Here is a 27865-nt window from a genome sequence, read left to right on the forward strand (position 1 = left end):
TTAAGCAAAATTCAAAATTCTACTATTTTAGAAGTGTGAGTAAAAGTTGAAGGTATCAACATGTCTGCTTGAGGTGTTCTTTTCATTGGTTGAGGGTATTTTTAGCATTTCAATTCGCTCCCCTAACTCATCATCTTCCACGTAATTGTCTAGTCATTGCTACGTATCACCGACCCAACTCTCATCAATCGAATTAGGAGATGGACTATTTTTACTACACGACTCTTCATTCTCAGTCTTATCCAAAATACAATTTCAAGGTTATTATCTTCGTCATCTATCTGTTTTGATCTTCGATTTTTTAATTTGATTTATTAGGTTTACCTTTTCCCCTCTATTTTCTTTGATGTTCAATTGTTACAGCCTTAAAGGTGGCTTTCAAGCACTATTTTTTTATCTTTGTTCATCCTTTGCCTAGGCAATAGAATTTCAGGCTTCATATTTGTTCTTCTCAAAGTATTCTTGCAATTTTCAGGTATTTCTCAGTTGTTATTTTCTACTCGTCTTCAATTTTCCCTTCCCTATTTGAGGGTATTTTTTGCTCTTCATTCCGAAATTTAATTGTAAATTTTGGATAATCAATCTTTGCTTTTGATTGTTCATATATATATATTATCTCCGTAACCTTTCATCTTCGAGCTTCTCCAAGTACAACTTTTTCATCTTCAATATTCTCCCAGTACTGGTTCAATTTTGAGGTAATTCTTTGTTGTCTCTCTATAATCCTGTTAAAGTTTCTTTTTAAATTTTATTTTTTGAAGCTTTCATTTCCATATGTTATTTTTGTCGATTTTCTTAACTTCAAATGTGGGTTGATAACTTTATGTAGTTTAAATATGAGAAGAATCCAAAATGCATGTAAACAACCAAAGAACCATTAAAAAGAAGAAACAAATCAATTGCAATCGAAATAAAATGAACTGCTGACACAAGGAGGAGTCCAAGTCTTGCATTTCATGTGCAAGTCTAAGTCTAAGTTCAAGTCGTACATATCCTACTGATTTATTCTAGGTATCACCAATTATTACTTATGTTGCAAAGGGGACAACATCTTCACATCATGATGTTGAGATGGTCCCCCTATATGAACTGGAAAATTTTCCAGAAAGATCTCTCTAAAATAATCTTTCTACCTATATGTGGTAGTTACATTTTAAGCTCCACAGAACTCACTTGTGGATTACATTGACTATGTTATTATACTTTGTTTACATGAAAAGTGAGTTTCTCATATGAAAGAGAAAGACATGTAGACAAAATATTTTTTTAAATGGTAAAAAGTCTGAATTGGTGTGACAAAAATCTAACCTTTAGGTTTATCCTGCTTCCGCATTCAACTTACTATTATTTTGATATTGACATTCAGTTTTAGTTATCAAAGAACCAACCAACGACTATAAATTGTCTCAATTAATATGTATTGTCCTATATCTACAACATTGTTTCAGAAATGGAAATGAAAATTCTTTGAGGTGGTAAAATGATGATTTGAGTTTGTGATTGGATTATCAGCTAACCATTTCATCATTATTTATAAGGTAAGAAACCTTCTCCGATTTGTAATTTTATTTCTTTTTTCTATTGGTGTCATTGTAGGTCGTAGCCATTAAAGCAACTTCATTTAACGGTATATGAAAGCATAATATGACTACTAATTATAAGCTTGATATGTGCTACAAACAACATCTTCTTATGGATACAAACACAACTACGTACACAATTTAGTTCTCGAAATTGATTTAGAGATAATAATAAATCAATAACTACTCCATATCTAAGAAATTGTACTAGAAGACAATGGTAGACTTTTAGTACAAATAATTATGAATAATAACATATTGTTCATGAAGATGAGTAATCAGATGATAATAAAAGTTCTTATTTTCATTTCTTCCCTCCCATTATTAGCAATTGGTCATGTAAATGCAGAGTGAGGTGGATGGTGGTGGCTTCCTTTTTTTTCCCCTCTTTTTTGGCAGTTGACAATTTGCAGTCCTTTAAGCACAGTGAACGAACTTTAGTTGATTGTTCTCATGCTTGCATGTTTCGTGGATATGCTCTATTTCTTATGTCCAATGCGCCAAGTCAGTTCTATCAGTATAGACTAAAAAAGAATGCATTTAGAAAATGAATGGTTACAACAACACCAATATGCAAATCGATTTTGGTCCTTCATGAATTAAGATATTATGGGGCAAAAATTCCTTTTGGATATAGTTGTTGGAGTAAGCTTAGAACTTCTACATAGTAATTATTATTCTTTGTATTAGGTTGGATGGTTTGTTTTGCTGGCCAATTTGAGTTTATTGTGGTGCCAATTGACACAGAAATTAAAACTCATAGAAAGCCTGAAGTTCATCCGCAACTGCGAACAGTTCCAAATGCCCAGACAACGAAGAAGAAGTGGTATTTGTTATAGATCCATACATTGATCACATACTTATTATCTCACATGCTGCATTCTCAATACATATTTGACTACAGAGGTTTATATTTTATGTATAGTTATCTATTTATGTTGCTGTGATTGGTGAAGCATACAACGAGCTTCATACATGTAACACTTTAATATTTTGGTGTTGGCTTTCACATTTTATTATTAGGTTAGCGACCTAAATGCAACTTTATCCAAATCTTGTGGATAAAGAAAATAAAACTAAAGCTTTGCAAAGGACAATATTAGTTAATAGTGGCCTGCTTGCCCTTTTCAGTACATGGAAAAAATGTAGGTAGTCAGGCCAAAGTGAAAAAAAAATAGGTAGTCGCGAGGGTATTCATATATAACATGATGCTAATTTTTTAGTGTTCTGCAAATGGTAAGAACAAATATTTTTTAGGTTACCAAAACACATCGTTGAGCTTGTGCTTGCACGGGCTTAAGCCATCTAGTATGTCTCTCTGTTTTCTCTATTCGATAATTATTCTTAATTTTTTTGCAGGGAGAAATTTTATCTCATTAGTTTTCTAAGAATAATGATACTTTTAATTTATCTTACAAAAGAAAAAGTAAGCATTTCTCATGAGTGTAACAATCTCATCTTATTTGTTCTTTCATGGGTTTTTGAGATTAGGGAGTAATCTGAACTGTAGATATGGGACTCAAACGGGTTAAGGGTTCAATATCCCATCCAAGTGTTGAGTTAATGAAAAAGTATTTCTTTTTTGTTATTGGAGTTTTTGTTGCATTTCACACAAAATGATACTTCTTGAGGAGGTAATTTGGATTTGCAAGGTTCCAAATATTTTTTTAAAATGGATTTGTTAATTCCTTTGAATTTGTGGAAATGTTATGCTGTTAAGGAAGCAATATGAATTGTATATCATGGAAGGTTGAAGTATTAACTATATTATAGGGATAAGGCACAAGTACCCCTCAACCTATGCCCGAAATCTAGTGACACAATTATACTATATTAAGGTCCTACTACCCCCTGAACTTAATTTATTAATAATTTTCTACCCCTTTCCGTCTTACGTGGCACTATCTTGTGGGCCCAATGCTGGTTGACTTTTTTTTTCAAGATAGTGTCACGTAGGCCAAAAAGGGTAGAAAATTACTTATAAATAAGTTTAAGGGGGGTAATAGGACCTTAGTGTAGTATAAGTGTGTCTCTGAGATTTCGGGCATATGTTGAGGGGGTACTTGTACATTTTCCCTATATTATATGAAAGTGAACATTACAAAGCAAATATGGTGTTGTCTCCCAAAATAGAGAAGGAATAATTTAATTAAATTTCTTTTTTTATATATAAATTAGGATTAATATTGGAAGATGTTCTTGAGTATCAAGTTAAATTGGGCTAAATTATAGAAATAGAATTATTAACTTCATACACAATTGTTGAGGATTCACCCTTTTCATGTCATAGTAGTTGATTTGGATTGTGAATTATACAAGAGAAACATGATTCAGCAAATCATAACGCCAAATACTTACCAATATTCAAAAAACACACTCAAACCCCATGTTACTTTTACTTGTATGATGTTAGGTTAGTTGTACTATTAACTATCTTCCTATGAACTATTTTACCTATACTCTTTATAAACTCTTCATACTTGAACACAAAGCTATAATTTTCTCATCTTATTTAGATTTCTCTCATACTCAATTGAAGAATGAAAGATAAATTGAGAGTTTTTCTAATCGATAACCATCACTTGTGACTTACTAGGAATGACGATTCGATCAAATAATTATTCGTTTGGATTGGTGTTTTGGAGCTTGTGAAACTTGAATGGTTGACTTTTATCATATGTTCAAAAAGAAGGTTTCATAATGTAATTATGACTGTTTCTTTAGCTCTAGAACATTAAGTTCAATATAGAAGGACCTTGTGTGGGGATCGCTGATACGCTCAAACTTACTTCTCAAATGAGAAGTAAAGCGGTCGCGTCAAGTAAATAACCCAACTAGTGAGGTTGGGATCGTTCCCAAGAGGAAAATAGTCTAGACTTAACTTCAACTTGTTATTACTATTGTTCGGTTGATGACTTCCTTAGAAAGTAAAAGCATAAAAGGGGGGTTTGTATTTCCTAATGAGCAAAAATAACTAACGAACTTGAAAGAGACACTTAACAGCTTTTAATGTTGAGTTTTAATCAAGTAATCAAAGTAACTAGGGTTTACGTGTTCCCCACAGGTTCATAACTTGATAATTCTAACTATAACAATTCTTTCCTAGTATCTTGCATGCAAAGTGATAAGTTATGTATTTCTAAATCCTTGGTCCGGCATCTAGAAAATCTCACTCCGCACCTTGGTCCGGCTATGTGTGTTGCTTTCCTAACCCTTATCCTTACCTCATACTAAGCATCATATTCGATATTTGACTAAATTATTACCTCGTACCAATCAATACTAGCCTATTAGACAGTATACACTAAATCTATGTTAATAATTCATTTCCTATTATCTACCTCCTTGGTCCGGCAAGTAGCATTAAGGCGAGTTCTAACGTTGATCATCCGTTAAAAAGACTTCTAAGCGAAAGAATTATTAATACATGCAAGACACGATTCTAGAATTGATATTTTATCTAGGGTTTATCTCATTATTTGCCTATGGTTCCCACAACCCTAGTTATGGAGTTTAGTTCCTCATAGCCATAAACACAATATTCAAATATGTTAAACAAGAATTCATGTACTTACTTCAATGAGAAAGAATAAAGTCCGAAAATTTGCTTGATTAATCACCAAAAATCACTTATAAGAATCTCTAACAACCAAACACTCAAGACACAAAGTCTAACAATATGATGTTTAATCTCACAGAGTCTAACCTCAAAACGAGGTTTTTCGAACTATTTATAAAAAAAATAAAAACCTAATTAAACAAGGATTCTAATTACTGGAAATCTGCCAAAACGCGGCTGGGTCGACGGACCACGCGACGGACCGTCGTGGTCATGACGGACCGTCGTGGACTCCGTCGTCCCATACTTGGTGCAATTCTTCTGCTGCTTTCTTCATTCCCCTCGACGGCAAGTGTGACGGATCGTCATAGGCACAACGGTCCGTCGAGGGTCTCGTTTCAAAATACTTCAACTCTTGGAATCTGGGTACTGGGATCACTTCTCTGATCTTCACGACGAAGCTGCAGGACGGACCGTCATAGCCATGACGGACCGTCACAAGCTTCGTAATCCCACACTTGGTCAGACTTCCCCATCTTCCTTCAGCAGCTTCTCTACGCTGCCACCTACGGACCGTCACAGGCACGACGGACCGTCATAAGCTCCGTAGGTGGTCTCTTCTGCATTTTTCGCTCAAAATCTCCGCATTCAGCTTTGGACAGATTTCCTGCAAAACAAAGAGAAACTTATATCAAAATTAGCACAAAAAGGGCTTTCGGACACACTAAACTTAAGGAAAAAGTATTAATTATACCGTGAAACCACGGTATATCAACACCCTCAACTTAAATTTGTTGTTTGTCCTCAAGCGACGCACTATGACTCACTACACAATCTTTGTACAATAGTATTCATGTTTTTATCCTTTGCAATCATTTGGCTATCAATCCTGATTAATCTCATCAAATCTATGCATGCTATCACTATTAGGCTTGAATTTTGTGGGATTCGAACATGACACAGACTCACCACGCACTAACACCTATTCTCTTCAATTTCTCACCGAGGGGCTAACAATTTCGGTATAGCAACTAGTGTCCTCACTTTAGAACAAAAATCCTCATTTTTCACACAATGATTTCAGTTTGAGTATAAGGATTACATTTCAACACTCGCTCTCAGAACAAAGTCAAACTCATTCATACCTATTGCCATAAGCTTGCCCTTATTTTCACTACCTTAAGTTCGCTATACAACCCTTAGGATCACGATAGGATTTTTTTTTAGTTTGTAACGTAGGCTCAGAGTCAGGTAGGGTATATTTAGGTATACTTTAGTGACTTTTTTGCCCTCCTTGACATATCGGCTAAACCTTCCACTTTCTATCACTTTATCTCGCCCAGTTTCTCCTATTCTTTCACCTTGCTGTTTCCCTTCTTTCTTCATTTGTGTAAGTAACTCTTTTCTTTTCTTGTTTGTAATTCTTGAATATTTCTCTTTTTTTTCAAACGAGTTCTTGAGTCACTTTACTTTTGTTCTTTCTCTTTTTTTTTGAACCCCACTTTCCAGAGCATTCCTCAAAACAGCCACCCTCAACTCATGGCTTTGCCATGAGTCAAGGTACACAATACCCAAAGTCGGGTCAGGGACATAACAAAGGTTGTGTATTCATTATCCACCCTCAACTTATGCTTTTGGCATAAGCTGAGGTGCACATGTCCAAGGAGGGACCAGGGCCAACATATTGTTCCGAGAAAAGATCAGTTGGGATGAAAAAGAAAGGTCTAATTTTAAGCTCAAATTATTTGGATCAAAGAAGGATAACTTTCATTTGGTTTCTTTTATTTCGGCTAGAAATGTGCTATACTGAATAAGGGCTGATGATCCTTTCCTAATTGTCTGTTACAACTTACTTTTAGCAGGACTAACCAGACAAGTTCTAGCTTAGTACTAATAGTGGACTATTCAACTTTCCTCACACTCACTTGACATCTCATCACTATACCAGATTATCAGACACCTAGTTTGACTTGAAGATTTAGGGTAATGTAATGGTGTAACTCTATTTCATGCTTAGAGCCACACAATTATCAGTTACTACGCCTAGTCATGCAACATTTTCCAGTTTTATTGGGATATCATTTTAGCCATCATGCTTCAGAGTTAAACTATGTACAAAATATATAACGTGCCAGTTCAATAGAAAAAGTAATCAGTCTTTTGGGGGGAAAAGAACGCAGACAAGAAAACCCCAAAAGAGGATAGTGAATTGGGCTACTCAGACTTCACCCTAACACTCACTTTCCATTTACCCCACCCCAACAAAAAAGCATGCAATTGTCCCCAATGCATAAAAAAAGAATCTAAAGATTAGAGGGATAGGTGAAGCAAACCTGTGGCGCATAGCGCCGTCGACCAACAAGCTGGTGGGTCTGGTTTCCCAGAACCCACATCCTCTGCAATCTGGACACCCTCAGTGGTGTCCTCAGCAATCTGGACACCCTCAGTAATGTCCTCAGCAACAACCACACCCTTAGTAGTGCCTCCTGCTGTCTCTACAGTGCGGGAGCTAGACGCCCCAGCCGCTATCTGCGATGCTCTGATGTGGTGTGCCTCTGCCTCAGCAAGTGAGGCTCTCCTCGCGGCCTCCATCTCTCGGCGCTCCTTCTTCCTTGCTCGCGCCTCATCCTTTGATCGACCCCTCCGCCTCTTGGCACTCTCTCGAGGGGAAGGTGGGGGAAGTTCTGACGTAGCAAACAGGGTCGCCAATACAGTGTACTCAACAGGCTCGACAGGCTCCGGCACTCTCGCCTCTAGGATCGTGTCGATGTCTGCACGAAGACTGTCGACTGCAGCCTGGAGAGTCGACACATCTACCGGAGGGGCTGGACGGGCTAACACTCTCAACTCAAATGCATCGAGGGGCTGGTGAACCTTAGTAATCTTGTGCTGCATCTTCCTCTCCATACGCGCTTCAGACTCAGTAATAGCCTTCTGCATCAACGGCTGGATATGATGCAGAAGGGTGGCCATTTGTGCCTTCAATTTTTGGACCCTAGCAAGCGGGGCCGGTAACAGTAGAGGAGCTGTGCGCGATGAGCTCGGGGCTGGGCTACTACCCGAGATAGACTCGACCGGGTAGTGTCAGTGGACGCCTATGTAGCGGTGCGGGCCTGGGCCACCGTGTCCGCAAGATCATTAGCAAGTGGTGGCAGCTCTAGACGGGTCCCTCGACGTGGGGCCAACTCATTGGCCTCGTCTCTGATGAGGCCGACGTCAACGGTGCCCTATGGGGTTTTCAACTGATCTATGTGCCATATGGGCACACCTGCGGTCCTGCAAAGAGCAAAAATCATACACGGGAAGGGGTAGATAGTAGTGACCTTGAATGCCCTCCCGTGCATGACTGCCTGAAGAAGCCATGTGAAGTCGACCTCGAATCCGGCTATCATCGCCACTATCAACACTGCTCGATCCCAAGTGACGATGTTATCAGCAGCTGTGGGGGAAAGGCAGTGACGGACGAGCAGCCACAAGAACTTCGCGACGAACGTGAGGTTGGCCTTCTTGATGGCTCCCTTCGGCTTAGTGACCCAATCTGCACCCTCTCCGTCGACTGATAGATGCAGGGCCATCCACCTCTTGGTGATCTCTCTCAGTGCCTGCTCGCGCAAGAACTGGCCATCCTTCACGATCTGCCAGTGGTAGTCAAACTCGGTAGTATGGGGGGTCCACGTAGCATCTGGACTCTCGCCATATAGGAACCGGCGGATGGCTGGCAGGGAAATGTCAACCTGCACGCCCCGGACTCGAACCTGCTCCAGTGGGGCCTGTTTAGCGGGAGCATCCCGCCTATCGATCTGTGATCGGAGAGTCGCTACGTAGGATACGTAGAACTCTCGGACCACTTCCTCGCTGTATCGTCCCAACGGACGGGCTGTCCACTCTAAGCGATGCCTAGTGAATATGTTGTGGATCTCCGGCATCGATGGGAGACTCCCTGTAAGTACCCGCCGCTCTAAGGTGAGTGTCCGAGTCATTACCCCTTTATCAGTAAGCAATTTTGCGTCGGAGTAAACTTGAAACTGGCCTTCGACGCACCACCGGTTTGGCTGGTCAGAGGCTGGGGTGGGGACCTGGGCTGGTGCACCGGATGTGGAGTCTGAACTGTCAGCCTCATCAGACGAGGCCGACGCTGCAGCAGTGGCGGGTGCGGGAACCTCAGCAGATCCTGAAGCTTCCTCGGACCAGGATACTCCTAAGGAGCCAGACGCTCCTTCCTCGTTTGTGGCTGACCCAGAGGGTGTGCCGGTTAGTGTGCGCTCCTCATCAGACTGGGAGGCAGTGACTACGCCGGACGCCACCGTCTTGGGTGTGGCTCTGGGGCACGTGCAGCACGGGAAGGTGAGGAAGTGCCTGGGGGCACATATTCAGGGTCCCGCTCATCATCAGACCCAATGATCAAGCGTGTAGACGGGGCAACAGACTTGGATCGCCCGTGTGCGTAGGCTCGTCTTGCTTGGGTGCCATAGTAGATAGTACCTAAAAAGGATCAGTATTAGTACGAGTAATGTCAAACAAGACAAGCAAGCCCATACAACATAAAACATTTAAAATAGTGTGTTAGTGATAGTGAAACTATATCACACAACGGGCTGGATGACGGCTCGTCGTGGATACGATGGACCGTCATGAGGTCCGTCGTGTTGTACTTAGTCAATGTATATAGAAAGAACCCTGAAAGAGGGGTCTCTGAACATCATGATGGTCAAGCAGTACGGACCGTCACTGGGACGACGGTCCATCGTAGGACACTTAGAAAATGTTGGGAGACCCTTATCAGAGGGGTCTCTGACCATCATGACGGTCAAGCAGGACGGACCGTCGTAGGACACTTAGAAAATTTTGAGAGACCCTGAGAAACAGGGTCTCTGACAACCATGACAGTCGTGCAGGACGGACCGTCGTGAAGACAATGGTCCGTCACAGGCGTCGTTGGGCAGGGGTGCTAGGGCTTGTGAACGGACCCTACGACGGTCCGGCGTGTGTGCGACGGGCCGTCATCGGGGTCTAGTTCTGAGTAGCAGTGTTAGAACTGGGGGTACCCTACGCATCCCCGATGAACCCACATGGTTGTGTAGTGTTGTGGACCTATATGTGTCTATCCCAACGACCTAAGAAACTACCAAAGCAAAATCACCTATGCCTAGGGTTATCAACATGGCACATACGAACATTTTGAACCTAGGTTTCGACATAAGCATATAAAGGAAACAGTATACGACTAAGAACTAAGCTAATACTAACTACAAAACCAAAATGCAAGATAAATAAGTATAAATGTAGAGACACATACCTTGGAAATGGAGAAGAAGACAAACGGAGATTGGTTCTGGCAAGGTAGACACCGACAGTAGCAGCACCGACAAGTAGATGATAATGATAAGGCATAGGTGGTTTTTGGGAGCAATGATCAGTGGGGAAGTGTGGAAGTTGAAAAGAGAGGGGAGATGTGGGGAATAAGGAAGTAATGGGGTGGAATATAGGGGGGAAGTATAAACGGTCAGATTTTGAAAAGGGTCCAGCCGGGTCGGGTCGGGTAGATTTCATTAATCGCGCGACGGTTCCCCGACGACGGTCCGTCGCACTTGCGACGCCCCGTCGTAGGTTCCGTCGTGTGTGCCCTAATTTCAAAAATGATAGAAATACATACCTGGTGTGACGGATGCATACGACGGTCCGTTGCATTCGCAACAGTCCGTTGTTGTATCTGTCAGTGGCTACTGCGGAGTAGTTTTCTGCAGAATTTCCTGGTGATGTGCCTGCAAATTTAAAACCTATTTATAGAAAAAAAATGCTACCATTATTAAAAAGACGATAAGTATTGGGTTTCCTCCCAACAAGCGCCTGATTTAATGTCGCGGTACGACTGGGGCCACTTGATTACTCAGACTTCATCAAGATGGTATGCCTCGATCACTTTATTCGCCGATTCAGCATGCCCGAGATAGATTTTTATGCGCTGTCCATTCACCTTGAACCGCACACCCTCCTTCATTTCCAACTCAACTGCTCCATGAGGGAATAGTTGGGTAACCGTGTAAGGACCAGTCCATTTGGACTTGAGTTTGCCTGGAAACAAGCGCAATCTGGAATTGAATAGAAGCACTAAATCCCCGACCATAAACTCTCGTTTTCAATTTTGTTGTCATGATACTTCTTCATCTTTTCTTTATATAGGGCTGAGCTTTCATAGGCTTTCAAGCAAAATTCATCAAGTTCTTTCAACCCATTTAACCGTTGCTCTGCAGTTTCGCTCTTATCCAATTTTAACTTCTTCATAGCCCACATGGCTTTATGCTCTAACTCAACCGGAAGATGACAAGCTTTCCTATATACAAGTTGGTATGGAGACATACCTATGGGAGTCTTATAAGCTGTCCGGTAGGCCCAAAGAGCATCATCAAGCCTCCTTGACCAATCTGTTCTACTAGCATTCACTGTTTTGGACAATATCTGTTTGATCTCCCGATTCGATACCTCAACTAGCCCACTAGTTTGGGGGTGGTAACGAGTGGCCACATTATGGCGAACACCGTATTTCTCCAATAACCCCTTGAACAATCTGTTGCAGAAGTGGGAGCCCCCATCACTAATAATGGCCCTTGGAGTGCCAAAATGGGAGAATATATTCTTTTTCAAGAATGCAGTGACACTCTTCCCTTCATTGTTTGCGAGGGCTATGGCTTCGACCCATTTAGATACATAATCAACTGCTACAAGAATGTACTTCATCCCATGAGAACTCACAAAAGAGCCCATAAAGTCAATACCCCACACATCAAATAACTCAATCACAAGAATGGGGTTTAGAGGGAGCTCTTGCTTTCTTGAAATACCACCATCTCGTTGACATTTGTCACATGATTTAGCAAACCCATGAGCATCTTGATGAAGAGTTGGCCAATAGTAACCACATTTCAATATCTTGTGAGCGGTTCGGATACCACTGTGATGTCCACCAACAGGTGAAGAATGGCATGCCTCCAATACACTCAACATTTCACATTCTGGCACACAATGTCGAATAAGCCCGTCGGCACAACTCCTATACAAGTATGGTTCATCCCAAAAGAACTTCTTCACATCGTACATGAACTTTTTCCTTTGATGAAAGGACAAGTCTGATGGAACAATATCACTAGCCAGATAGTTCGCAAAATCTGCGAACCATGGAATCAAGTCTTGTGAAGCAGCCAATACATGTTCATCGGGGAAAGTATCATCAATGTCAGTCTTATCCCCTAACTCTCTCATAGCTTCATCCTCTAGACGAGACAAATGATCAGCAACTTGATTTTCAGTCCCTTTTCTATCCAGCACTTCAAAGTCAAATTCTTGTAGCAGTAATACCCAACGAATCAGCCTTGGTTTCGCATCCTTTTTTGCCATCAAATATCTCAATGCTGAATGGTCAGTACGCACTATAACTCTAGTACCTAGCAAATAGGAGCGAAATTTCTCAAAAGCAAAGAATACTGCGAGGAGTTCTTGCTCAGTCACTGTGTAGTTCTTCTGGGCTTCATTTAGGGCTTTACTAGCATAGTAAATTGGGTGAAGGATTTTGTTTCTTCTCTGTCCCAATACTACACCAAGAGCCACCCCACTAGCATCGCACATTACCTCAAATGGACTGTTCCAATCCGGAGAAATAATGATAGGCGTAGACACTAACTTCTCTTTTAGCTCACCGAATGCTTTAAGACAGGATTCATCAAAATAAAATTTACATTCTTTCTCCAGCAATTTGCACAATGGGTGTGCAATCTTTGAAAAGCCTTTGATGAATCTCCGATAAAAACCTGCATGCCCAAGAAAGCTTCTCACACCTTTCACAGAGATCGGCGGGGGAAGTCTCTCTATTACCTCAACTTTAGCTCAATCAACCTCTATGCCCTTTTCTGAAATGCGATGACCCAACACAATACCCTCTTTCACCATGAAATGACACTTTTCCCAGTTTAGTACCAAATTGAAGTCTTCACATCTCTTAAGAACCTCAGATAAATTGGTCAAGCATCGCTCAAATGAATCACCAACCACAGAAAAATCATCCATAAAAACCTCTATAGTATCCTCCACCATGTCAGAAAATATTGATATCATACATCTCTGAAAGGTTGCGGGTGCATTGCACAACCCAAACAACATTCTTCTGAACGCAAAATTCCCATATGGACAAGTGAAAGTGGTTTTCTCTTGATCTTCTGGTGCAATAGAAATCTGATTATACCCCGAATACCCATCAAGAAAATAATACCACCCTTTTCCGGCAAGTCTATCCAACATCTGATCCATGAAGGGCATAGGAAAATGGTCTTTTTTAGTCCATAAGTTCAGTTTACGGTAATCCATACACACCCTCCATCAAGTAACCGGTCTCATTGGAACAAGTTCATTCTTTTTGTTGGGGACCACAGTCATTCCCCCTTTCTTAGGTACACACTGAACCGGGCATACCCAACTACTATCGGCGATTGGATAGATTACTCCAGCATCCAACCACTTGATAATTTCCTTCTTCACAACCTCTTGAATAGGAGGATTCAAGCATCTTTGGTGCTCAATACTCGGCTTATGATCAGGCATGAGTTGGATTTTATGAGAGCAAATACCAGGAGGGATCCCAATAATTCCGCAATGGTCCACCCAATAGCTCTTTTGAACCTTTTTAGTACCTTCACCAAACTCTGAACCTGTTTTTCATCTAGGTCTGATGCAATGATTACCGGCAAAGTGTCACCATTTCCTAAGAATTCATACCTAAGATGAGGTGGGAGAGCTTTTAATTCAACTTTTGGAGCTTCCTCTATAGATGGTTTAGCGGGTGGGGACTCGGTCAAAAGCCGCGACTAATGACTCATACTCTTCAATGCAATCGCTATCAAAGTTCATTATCACTGCCGCTAATGCTTCGACACCTAGACGTTCTTCTATTTGTGTCTCAAAGGTCTCACTCATGTTGTAGGATATAGCAGATGCCGATTGGAGCTCACCACTCTGCCTCATGGACCTACAAATATTAAAGGTCACTTCCTCACTGTTCAACCGAAATTTCATCTGCCCCTTTTCCATGTCTACTAAGGCTCTTCCCGTAGCTAGGAATGGCCTCCCAAGGATAATAGGCACTTCAAAATAAACCTCACAATCAAGAATAACAAAATCGGCCGGAAAGATGAATGACTCCACTTTTACTAGCACATCATGAAGTATCCCTATGGGCCGTTTTACTGTTCGATCAGCCATCAGTAGCTGCATCGCAGTGGGCTTTGGGTCACCCAAACCCAACTTCTTGTAAATCGAGAGGGGCATGAGATTTATGCTTGCCCCCAGATCACAAAATGCTTTCGCAAAATGTAATAGCCCGATTGTACAAGGAATAGTGAACGCACCCGGATCTTCTTTCTTTTGGACCAGAGATCTTGTAGCAATAGCACTACAATGCTACATTCTATCATCATCCTCAAAAGTAACCGATCTTTTCTTTGTGACCAAATCTTTCATAAACTTGGCGTAACCAGGCATTTGTTCTAAAGCTTCTACCAAAGGGACATTGATAGAAAGTTGCTTCAACATTGTTATAAAACGTCGATATTTGCCATCCTCAGTCTTTTTCACTAATCTTTGAGGAAATGGGGGTGGTGGCCTAGGCATGGGAGTTACCTTTTTTGGCACTTCAGCATCTTCTGCGCTGTTATCCTCTAAATTAGCATCAATATTTACCACTTTATCAGTGTCTTTTGTCACCTCATTCTCATTAGATGGCATAGGTGGGTCAATGGTTTGCTTGCCACCGCGAGTAGTAATTGCTATACAATGTCCATCATTTTTTGGATTTTGGACAGTGTTGCTAGGAAGAGTGCTCGGTTGCCGTGTGTTTACAGTTGCAGATAATTGGGCCAATTGTAACTCAAGTTGCTTAATAGATATTGCATGTGTATCAACTTTTTGCCCAATACCCGCTAAATCATTCCTCAACTCTTTATTGTGCTCATCACTAGCATCGAACCTCCTCATCATTTTATGCAACATATCCTCAACTCGCGACATACTACCTCCACCATCCCAAGGAGTAACTTCACGATTTTGAGGAGGGACATAGGGTCCATTCCTGTCGTTTCTATTACCATAGTTACCCCTGTTGAAGTTGTTGTCGCGATTGTAGTTTCCATCTCGGACATAATGACCCTCACGATTGTAGTAACCATAGTTCCGACCTTGGTTCCCTTGACCTTGGCACCAATTCTCCTGATTAGAGCCTTGGACACTTGGTTGGAAACCCCCCATCTGTTCATTTACTGCATAGGAATCCTCCTCATAATAACACTCATCGATTGGAGGTGGTGGTTTAGCCAAGTAGTTGACTACATTAATCTTTTCTGCACCCCCAGTGACGTGTTTTGGTACCAACCCAAGCTCAGTTCTCATCTGAGCCATTTCTTCACGAATATCATCTGTGGCTGGGTTGTGAGTAGACTGTACTGCGAAGGTGTTTCTCCCTGTATCAGACTTCCTAGTATTCCAAGCTTTGTTGTTACGGGAGATTTTCTCTAATTTCTCAGCGATCTCAGCATAAGGGCATTCTCCATAAGATCCACCTGCTATAGTGTCCAACACCGCTTTATTGTTATCATCCTGTCCCCGATAGAAGTATTCCTTCAGTGACTCATCATCAATACGGTGATTTGGGACACTTCTCAAGAATGAGGTGAATCTATCCCAAGAACTACTAACTGACTCTCCTGGTAGTGCCACAAAGTTATTCACCCTGTCTTTGTGGTTTAATTTCTTGGAGACCGGATAGTAGCGTGCTAAGAAGACATCCCGTAGTTGGTTCCAAGTGAAGATGGAGTTGTATGGGAGCTCAGTAAACCACATAGCAGCCTCTCCCGCCAGTGAGAGAGGAAACACTCTGAGACCTATTACATCTAGATCCAAATCAGGCCTCCCCACACAACTTTTACACACTGCCCTTACCTTAGCTATATGGGCATGTGGATCCTCAGAAGGTAGCCCTGAAAACAAACCTCTGGCAGTGAGCATTTGCATCAGACTACTAGTTACCACAAAAGTGTGGCCTGTGGGTAGAGGAGGCAAAACCAGTGGCCCATCTGAATCTGCTATGTTATCATAGCCTCTGTAGTATGCTTGGGGCCGTGGAGCGGGATTTTGTCCCCTCTGTTGATGTTCACCCGGAGCATCGGGTAACATCTGACCATGAACATCAGCCGGAGCTGGGATGTTCTGGTTTGGATCCTCATCATTGATTCCCAAATTACGGTTCATGTTTCGCAGTGTATGCTCTAGCTCGTGATCGTAGGGAAACAACGGTTATCTTCCTCTCTGTGTATTTGGCATACAAGGAGGATAGTTCCGAAAAGAAATCAAAAACAATAAAACAAAGTAAAATCAAGAAAATATCAACTAAACTATAGTAAGAAGTTCAAGTTAATCTAAAAGCTAAATTCCCCGGCAACGGCGCCAAAATTTGATACGCTCAAACTTACTTCTCAAATGAGAAGTAAAGCGGTCGCGTCAAGTAAATAACCCAACTAGTTAGGTTGGGATCGTTCCCACGAGGAAAATAGTCTAGACTTAACTTCAACTTGTTATTACTATTGTTTGGTTGATGACTTCTCTAGAAAGTAAAAGCATAAAAGGGGGGTTTGTATTTCCTAATGAGCAAAAATAACTAACGAACTTGAAAGAGACACTTAACAGCTTTTAATGTTGAGTTTTAATCAAGTAATCAAAGTAACTAGGGTTTACGTGTTCCCCACAGGTTCATAACTTGATAATTCTAACTATAACAATTCTTTCCTAGTATCTTGCATGCAAAGTGATAAGTTATGTATTTCTAAATCCTTGGTCTGGCATCTAGAAAATCTCACTCCGCACCTTGGTCCGGCTACGTGTGTTTCTTTCCTAACCCTTATCCTTACCTCATATTAAGCATCGTATTCGATATTTTACTAAGTTATTACCTCGTACAAATCAATACTAGCCTATTAGACAGTATACACTAAATCTATGTTAATAATTCATTTCCTATTATCTACCTCCTTGGTCCGGCAAGTAGCATTAAGGCGAGTTCTAACGTTGATCATCCGTTAAAAAGACTTCTAAGCGAAAGAATTATTAATACATGCAAGATACGATTCTAGAATTGTTATTTTATCTAGGGTTTATCTCATTATTTGCCTATGGTTCCCACAACCCTAGTTATGGAGTTTAGTTCCTCATAGCCATAAACACAATATTCAAATATGTTAAACAAGAATTCATGTACTTACTTCAATGAGAAAGAATAAAGTCTGAAAATTTGCTTGATTAATCACCAAAAATCACTTGTAAGAATCTCTAACAATCAAACACTCAAGACACAAAGTCTCTCCGTCGTCCCATACTTGGTGCAATTCTTCTGCTGCTTTCTTCATTCCCCTCGACGGCAAGTGTGACGGATCGTCATAGGCACAACGGTCCGTCGAGGGTCTCGTTTCAAAATACTTCAACTCTTGGAATCTGGGTACTGGGATCACTTCTCTGATCTTCACGACGAACCTGCAGGACGGACCGTCATAGCCATGACGGACCGTCACAAGCTTCGTAATCCCACACTTGGTCAGACTTCCCCATCTTCCTTCAGCAGCTTCTCTACGCTGCCACCTACGGACCGTCACAGGCACGACGGACCGTCATAAGCTCCGTAGGTGGTCTCTTCTGCATTTTTCGCTCAAAATCTCTGCATTCAGCTTTGGACAGATTTCCTGCAAAACAAAGAGAAACTTATATCAAAATTAGCACAAAAAGGGCTTTCGGACACACTAAACTTAAGGAAAAAGTATTAATTATACCATGAAACCACGGTATATCAATCGCCTTCTCGTGGAATTTGTCTAAATATGGAGCTTGGATGTGACATCTACTTTTCATTGAGACGACTTATGTTAGAAGTTTTGAATTCTTCGTTCAGTCTAGAATGACAAATTTGATCGGGTAGTATATCTTGATTTCGTACATAGGGTTTTGAACAAGTTCTTAGCACTCCGTTTGAAATTTTCAAACTTGGGTATTTTAAGTGATGCACCAATATGTAGTGCATGTGGCATCCTACATGATTATAGAGATAAATCCTGTGTTATCGAGAAAGACACCACACTTGACCATCACAGTCATGTGGGCCTTGGCTGCGATTAAGATTGGTAACTCTGGGGTTAACCACTTTTGGTCACCGTGATCATGGGGTTTGACCTCTGTAATTGCGTAGGGCCTTTTATCTAGGGGCCACGATTGCTACTTGGGGATTTTTCGTTGCGATGAGTAATTGTTTGGTCTTTCAATTAAAACCAAAACGCGATCCAACTCTTATTTCAAAGTTCCAAGTTGAGTTTCTTGAGTTATACACCTTTGAATCAACTGATTCTTGTTGCATTTGGTCTAGATAGTGCATATATACGTATGGGAGTGGTTGGGGAAGTGTGGAGAGCGTCATGTTGAGGTAATTATCACCCCAAAGGGACTCCCTTAGCCTCTTAATTGGTGTTGTAAATTTTTCATGTTGCTAAAACTTGCCATCCGAGCCTTAAACTATGTCCTAGTTTGGGACATAAACTTGGTAAGTTGTTTAGGAGATTTTAACATATTTAATTTTGATATTCCTAATATGGGGCTCACAGTTCTTTTGTGACTTGATTTTGTATTTGTCTCCAATCATTGTGTGTTTGGTATTAAAATGTTTTGACGTTATGATTCTATTTTGGGATAATGCCCAAGTACCTCCTCAACCTATGCCCGAAATCTCATAGACACACTTATACTATACTAAGGTCCTATTACCCCCCTGAACTTATTTTATTAATTATTTTTTACCCCTTTTTAGCTTACGTGGCACTATCTTGTGGGCCCAATGATGGTTGACTTTTTTTGAATTAGTGCCACGTAGGCTAAAAAGGGGTAGAAAATTACATATAAAATAAGTTCAGGGGGGTAATAGGACCTTAGTATAGTATAAGTGTGTCTCTGGAATTTCAGGCATAGGTTGAGGGGGTACTTGGTTATTCTCCCTTCTATTTTTATAGTATTGTAGTGATTGGAGTCCTTTTGGATAGGCAAAGCTCCATAATCATGATTTGAGAGCTCATGTGAATCTGCTTATGACGTCGATTATGAGTTATGACTTTAGTTGAACTTTGAGTTTATGTTAATCAAGTTGCGCTTGAATGAGTTTTCAGGTTGCCTTATGTTTGGTTATTAGATTTATGGTTTGACAGCCTTTTGGGTAATAAAGAGCATGCATATCTAGTTGTCTTGATTTCTTCATGCCTCATATTATCTATCTATTGATTGATATTGTCTTAATGGGTAGTTGATTCTTGTTCATTGGAAAGAAATCATGCCATATTTGGTTGTTTGGGGTTTTTTGAAGTGATAACATGTTTACTTTGTATTTTCTGATCATACCCTACCTTGTGGTATTCTTATGTACTTGTTTGTGATTATTGGAAGCTTTTTAAATGCCTTAGACCGGGTGTAGTGTAGTGATTACCTTAGATTTATATTTTGGGGCCGATAGGACTTTAAACTACTTTGACATTGCCTTGGATGACTCAAATCTAATTTAGATTGATATATTTTGGTCTATTTTAGTGGGAGTGTACTCTTTTATAGTATGCGACCAGGTTTTGAGATTGGATATCGTTTAGTTGGATATGTATGTCGGTTTCTATTCTTATCTTCTGTTGTTTCTTTAAATTATATTCTACTTCTCATGTTTTTGGTTGTTTTTATCTAGTATGCGTGATGCATGTCATTTTGAAGCTTCGAGTTGACTTACTTACTAGTTTGATATAGTAAGTGCCATTAAAACTCAATTTTCAGGTTGTGACATCATCCCCCTTATAAACTATTCAATCCTATGCATTAAAAAGAGAGAAAATTATCTAAGTCATAACACGAGAATCATCATGAAAAGTAGAGGGAAAGCATAATTCGTGAGCATATTCAATGTATAAGTCATCACATCATAATAGAAACCCACTGCGAATAACCTCCAAGTCTACTTGTGCCATCCATAAGTAGGATCCCATAATTCTACCCATACTAAGTAGAATTCCTTGATCAACCACATTTAATTATTCATCTTTTAATTAAATTGGGAATAAGACTTAACTAACATAGACCATGTGAGCTTAACATGGAATCTGGTGTCATCCCCCAATTGAGAAAAGTTTCCTAATTGCCTAAGGTAGAACTAAATGTATGAGCTTTTAGATGGATCTACTAGCTAAATACCTGTGAGAGCACATAATTATGAGATAAGGAGTTTGTTACCAGAAACCCGCCCTTTCTGGGGGGGGGGAAAGATTCTATTTTATGAGATACTTTATAGAAGTCTGTCCTTTCTAGCGAGGGAACTTCCATATCATATTTAATATCCACTAGGTGCTAATTACTTCCCACAATTATGTAACACTTCAAAAATACAAGACCTAATCTAGATACTAACATGAGTGTCTAAGGGTTAGAACACTCTTTAAGGTCAATTATAGTTTACAAAAGTCATCTAGGAAGTTTTAGAGTCAAAGCATCATGAAACACCATGATGTCCGGAAACTAGTTCAAGAGGTTCTAGTGTACGTTGGCCTATTTGACTAGGTTTTTAGGTGTCGAAATTTGATGGAATTTGGTAGTAACGTGTCTAATACGTATTAGATTTTGGTTATAGTCGAAACGTCCGGGTACGACTGCCCAAGGACCAACCCAGGGTTCTTCACGAGGACCCTCGCATTGTGGCAAAAATTTGTCTAAGATAGTAGCCATCGACGGCGTGGGCCAATCGACCGAGCGTCGATGGCCACCGTCATTGGACACTTAGCCATTTTATATAAAGGCAATATTTGTCCAGTCTCTGAATAAAATGGTGGTGTGCAAGATGGCCATGAACTGTGACCATCGACTGACTTACGACCCGTAGGTCGGGGTCTCGTAGGTAAGGGCCACTATTTCACTGTTATGTGTATTTGGTTCAATTAATTAAGTTAGTTAGTAAGGGGTTTAATTAATGATTAGGGGTTGGTTAATTAGGTCAGTTAATTAACTATATAACCTACCCTAAGTCTAAAACCTCACTTAACACCTCTCAATTCCAAAACCCAAATCGCTCCTCATTCTCTCTACTTTCTCTCTCCCAAAGAAACTCCATAGAAGACCAAGTCAAAGAGTGTTCTAGGGAAGCAATAAGTCTACTTTTTTCCATCAATCTTCAACAATTAGAAAGGAATGGTAACCTTTCACCTTTGGGATTCCTTTCCCCAAAGGGTTCTTCCAAAATTGATTTCAAAAAGATGAGTTTCATTTGGATTTCTTTATAATATGAATTTGATCTTCTAAATTGCATTGTTTATGGTTTCTTTTGTTTATTATGATTAGACTATGATGTATTATGATTCAGTTATGCTACTTCTTGATGTACTAACCTAGTTTTTGGAAGATGACCTTTTCTCTTTAACCCTAGGTTGTGATCTTGAATTGAATTGTTTAGTATTGCTTTAATTGACTTGGTTAATGGATGAATTACTATTGTATGATCTTGTACCTATTGATGGGTGAATTGTGGATGGGTGATGATAATACCATGATGATGGCTTTGGAAGAGGAAGAGGTGAGACTTTTGATCTTGGAAACCCTAACTCTATTGTGATGAATTATACCTAATGTTGTTGATTCAATTGAAGTATATGTGTTGTGATTGGATTGAGTAGGATGGTATGATGTTGGTATTGAATTGTCTTGTCTTATGAATTGTGAGATCATGTTAAGGTTGTATTGATTTAAGGATGATGTTGAATCACTTATGTGCATTACTATATTATGGTATAAGATGTTGATATCACTTTAAAGGTTGTATTGTAAGGTTATTCTCATACAATTCCTAATGAGATAATGATGATGATATACAAGGGGTTAGTCTCCTATGACTTAAAATAAGCTTTGGTAATAATGGATGACATAAAGACAATTCAAAAAGGGTCTCTAGCTTAGAACCGAGTGAACTAGTAGTAAGGAGTGTCCCTTCCCACATAGGGAAGGTAGGTTCAACATTATACTCATGATATTGGAGACTATAATGCATGGAACATAAAGAGGATCCCAACTACACATCCTAGTTCTTTAACTATGTTTCCTCTATAGGAATACTAGCTAGTGGATCCACCTAGATGCTATGTTCATGTTTGGTACTACTTTGGCTGGTAGACCACCTTCCATCGGTGTAAGATTTCACAACACCGGATTCCACACTTAGATCTTGTGGTCTATGTCGATTAAGGCAAGTGTTCTCGAAACAAAAAATGAAGTCATGAATTGAGCACTAACTAGGGGGACTTATGAGGTTTGACTTAGCCTAGATAGGGGTATGGGAATCTACCTATGCCTTGCACTAGTTTGCCTTGAGGGAAGCCTTAGGAGGTTGTTTTTGTGTTCTTATAGTGTATATGTTATATATGTTGAGTTTGCATGGTAAATGACTCTATATGATGTTACTTTCACTTATGAGCATGTTCTTGGTCTATATTGCTAAAGTATGATGATGGTTACTTTTGATGCTATGTTAAGTGATGTTAGGCATTGCTTATGGTCCTTTGTTTGGTTTGCTTTCTCAAGTGACATTATGGGGTTTTTATTGGTCATTGCTCTTGTATACTTGATAAAGGCTTATAGGTAAGAGTCTAGTATATGTTGAAAGATTACGAAGTTCTTATATATGCCTTGTGGTTATAATATGATATTGAAGTTATTTGGTTATACATATGTTGACTTGACTTAATATTGTTGGTCTTATGTTGATAATGCTATTTTCTTGAGGATGGTGTGCTTATTGGTTAACATAGTTTCCTATTTATGAATAAAGGAGCTTTTACAGTGAGTTAGCATGCCTTTATAAAATTGTCCCTTTTAGCATGATTTAAATGTATATGTGCTTGTGTTTCTATACTTAGTACAAGTGATGTGCTAAACCCTATTTTCTACCTTTTCCCCAACATTTTCGATTCCAGTCGTTGAAGGGTTCGTGACCAATTGGCAAGAAGGCTTGGATCATTCTTCCAAGTGTGGGCATGTCTTCAAGTTCTGAGGATGATGCCTTTTCTCACTCTAGCTATGTTGCATTGTTATAGTCTAATGACTATCATTTCATTCCTATCGTTTTGTGAATACTGTCGTTTGTGTAAGGGATATGGGCATGATTGTTCTATTTCGTTTAGATGGTTTAATATGAGACATACCTTTTAAGACTATATTATTTATCTTATATATATATGTGTGACATAAAAGTAGAAGACTATGTAATCTTCTTATACGAATGGTCTAAGTAAACTCGATATGAATATATTATGTGTAAGAGAGAGGCATATGTAAACTTCATGATAGATGTAGATGAAATTTTTTAAATTTTCCACACTTTTCACCTATGAATGTAATGATGAATGCTAAGAGGATAGTCCCAGTCCTCTCCGAGGATGACATCGCGGGTTACGACTAGGAGGTTCTACCTGGATATGAAACATTAAATGTCTAATATTGAATTGAATATACAAGAATGAATGAGTGTCTTACCATCCATCCAAAACAATCCATAGAAATAGCTCATAAATTCTATAGGTGAGAATGAACTTTGAACCTAGTAATCATCATATAGTGAGAAAAACTTTTACATCAAGATCATTATGTGTTTATGAGGATGAACTTTCACTTAACACAATAACTAGATTATAATCATGTTCATAAAACATGCATACACGAAACACACAATTTGGCATAATTCCCATATATTACCCTTCCTCGATCAAGTATCACATTCTCATAGACAATTTAGGGTTACTACATTCATCATGGATAAGAATATGATCAAAAGAACTAGATAAAAACAAGTACAATTCCATACAATTGACCTTACTACAATTCAACCACATCACAAAGTCATAAATTAGGGTTATGGGAATCTCATGAATTCATGAGATATTTTACCATAAAACCAACATAAAACAACAATTCAATCATAGGATACTAAATAAATCATTGAAAACATTTTTGGAAAGAATCCATGACTTGGAGTGAAAACCCTAGGTTTTGGAGAATTTTCTAATTTGTAATGGGAAGTTTGAGGACTCCATGGATGAAAGTATTCCATGAATTATAGAGTACCATATTTTAAGTGTAGAAATCTAACAAATTTGTAAGAGAAATCCCCCTTATTGAATCCCTAACTTGATCTCTTCTTGTTTTTCTATGGAGATTTTAGAGAGAAGATTTTGGAGAGGTTTGATTTTGATATGGGTTGTTTATATTTTTATGAAGTGTTTGTAGTTAGTTAATTACTCAAAAGTATTATATGCCTATTTAAGCCATATAAAATGACCCTACATTAAACTGACTTAATTAGGATTTAACCTAAATTCCCCTATATTTGGCTGAATTAGTAAACATGACAAGTCTGGCCCACGACCAAGGACCTACAGTCCGTGTATGGACCTACTGGCTACCTTGAAGGTCTGTATGTCCATGACCTGCAACCCATTTTATAGGTCTTGACCCACGACCCCCATCTACGAGGCATAAGTGAACCTATAGGTTGTAGGTGCCCTCGTGGTTCACTGCCCATGTTACTTTTTTGGACTTCTCCTCAAGGACCCATGGTTGGTACTTGGAATTTAGGCCCTTTGAAATTCTAACCAAAAACATGAATTTTATGGTACAAGGAGTTTTTTTTTTACACTTCAAAAATTCAATGACTTAGACTAGAGCCTCACTTAATGAATAATGGTTAAAATGGTATTTCCAGACCTATACTAATATATATATATATATATATATATATATATATATATATATATATATATATTGATTTAGAAGTATTAGATTCTAAATGTCAAGGGGCGACCATAACGTTCGGAAACTAGTAAAATTGAACTAGCAGACGTCCTTAGGTCTTGTGAAGGTCTGGGAGTGTCGTATGAAGGCTAATACTTATAAAAATACTTTAAGTAGGTAAAAAATTATTTTTAAGACCAAAAAGTCCATGTGCGACCCCCCAAGGACCACCTTAGGGGTCCTTGAGGAGGACCCAACCATTGGCCAACAAGCTGCCAATGTAACAAGCAATTGTGTATGGAAGAAACAAGTCCACGTCGCGGAATACGTTTACCATGGGCCGAAGTGTTGGTCCACGTCGTAGAATCTACTGTCTCTGGATTTAATTTTTGGAAATGTTGTGGGAACATCTCCGCGATGCGGACTCGTTCTGCAATGGAAACTCAAAAAATTAAAGATAAGTTTGGCTTCATTAAATGGTCCAACCAAGTGAGGGGTGTTTTGGTAATTTTAGGGGATGGGTATACATTGATTTTAAGTCATTTTTTTATCATTTTTACCAATCCAAATCAAATACCTAAATTGAAAACCCAATTGTTCTCACCTCTCTCTAAAATTCTCTCTTTACCCAACCTGTATTGAAGACCACTTAATCTTCAAGAAGAAGATCAAGTCTGCAAGTTTTCGACTCAAATTCGTGTCTAAAGTCTTCATTAGCATATGGATTATTTCATTCATGCGAATTCTTTCCCCAAGAGGTACATTCAAAGATGATTTCAGATCTACCAAAATCAAGGGTTTTTCTCTACACATGGGTCTTCTATTAAAACTGAAATTGTGGATCAATTATAATTAATTATTATTATTTAGGACTATTTAAGTGTATAATGAATGTTAATTTTTGTGTTTCACTTGAATTTACCTTGGACCCATGTTCTCTCCCAATTTCATTAATCTTGGATGTTGGTTAATGAATTGGTTGAAGTTGATGAATGTATCCATTGTTATATTGGTGTTAATTATGTTATTACTTCATGGACTGCCTATTATCATGTATTGTTTGGGTTTTGATATAATTCTTGAAGAACCCATGAATGTACCTCTTCTCCTAGCCGTAACTCTTAAATTATGTGAATTGATGGCTTTAAGTGAGGTACTTAAGTGTGTTCTTGTATAATTGATTATTGCATGATTATGGTAATAGGTTTGATGGGTTTATATATCATGTATTTGGGATGAAGTCCTAAATGGGTTTCATGGAGGCCATTGGTAAGATCTTTAAGGTCATGAACATTCTATTGTAGTGTTGTTGGTCTATCTTTGGGAATGTTGTTTAATTGAAGTATGATTGATGAAGTCATGAATTTATGATCATGCTATGCACATGATAGTTGTGAGATGATGATAGGTGTACTATTATGAGAGATTGAAGGTAATTGTTATATGCATCTTATGACTATGTTATGAATTAATGATCTCACATGTTGTTGGTTTTGATGAAAGGACATCCTCATCATATAACCTATGAGCTATGTACATGTTATATAAGGGGTTAATTCCCTAGGGCCTATCTCATGAACTAATGTTTAAAAAAGACTTAAAGGTTCTTTAAAAAGGGAATTTAGCTTAGCACAGAGGGAACTGGACAATGAGATGAGGTGTTCCTTCACAAAGGAAGGGAGTTTCACACTATGTTCTCTCATGAGTTGGAAACTACAATTCTAATTAGAATAAAAAAGGGTTTCTAGTAACAACCTCCTAGTTCCTTAACTATGTGCCTCCATAGGAAACCTAGCTGGTGGATCCACATATATGCTAATGTATATATCCTACCTTTTAAAGTAGGATGCCTTCTTTCAGTGTGAGGGGTTGACACCAGATTCCATGTTAGCTCATATGGTCTAATGTCGGTTATGGAGAAGTTTCCCGAAAGTAAAATGAATGAATCAAATGAAGAATATGAACACTAACTAGGATTACTTAGGAAGTGTCACTTAGTGTAGGTAAGGGTATGAGACTTTACCTATATATTGCATAAGTAGACCTTGAGGGGAGTTATAGGGTGGAATCCTTATGTTTATATTATATGTATGATGTTGGTCTCATATGCTATGTATGATGTTGGTTTCACTTGATATACATAATGTTGGTTTAAATTGTTATGTACTATGTTGGCGTGTATGATAATGTATGAGGCAAATGCAATGTTTATGGTCTCTTTGCTAGTTTACTTGGTTTATGTGGGGTTATGAGGCTTCACATACACATTGCACTAGTAGACTTGAATTGGGGTTTTGAGTAATGCCTTGTAATGTATTGATGAAGTGGACTCAAAACATGAAATTTTGATTATGTCTTTGTTATGATGTTACTCTTGAACATGAATATGAATGTGTCTTATTATTGTGGTGATATGGACTTGTATATGGTTCCTGAATGTGCATAAAGTCTTTTGAAGTGAACTTAGCATGCTTAACAACAAAATGTCCTTTTGTGCATGTTTTCCATACTTAGTACATGTGGTTTGTACTTTGTAGTAACCATATCTCTTTTATTTCTACATAAATGTAGGTTCGGGCTATTGAAGTGATTTATGGACAATTTCGTAGAGAAGCTTGGATTGTTTCTTAAGTTGGTGACCGAGGACAAAAGCCTATGAATCTAGCTTTAGTTGTTTTGTTATATTGAAAGACATTGTTCTATTTTTTCTATTTCAAGAACTATGTCGTATTCATTTTGTTAGAGTTGTATTGATGTAAGGGCTAAGTCTCAACTTTTATGTACTCTTATATATATTTTAAATGATGACGTGAGATAATGTAGTCTATTTTCGATATGTGAAGTGAAGTTGACTTCACAT

General features: G+C 39.1%; 1 long non-coding RNA gene across 1 annotated transcript; it reads left to right on the forward strand.

Moving 5' to 3' along the window:
• The first annotated feature begins 237 nt into the window (after nt 1-237).
• Nucleotides 238-27792, forward strand: LOC112941172 (uncharacterized). Its single transcript, XR_003246220.2, has 4 exons — nt 238-698; nt 1449-1538; nt 2271-2406; nt 27577-27792. It is a non-coding gene; the product is annotated as an uncharacterized lncRNA (long non-coding RNA).
• The last annotated feature ends 73 nt before the right edge of the window (nt 27793-27865 follow it).

This window comes from Solanum lycopersicum, chromosome 3, assembly GCF_036512215.1.
Source record: "Solanum lycopersicum chromosome 3, SLM_r2.1".
Taxonomy (NCBI): domain Eukaryota; kingdom Viridiplantae; phylum Streptophyta; class Magnoliopsida; order Solanales; family Solanaceae; genus Solanum; species Solanum lycopersicum.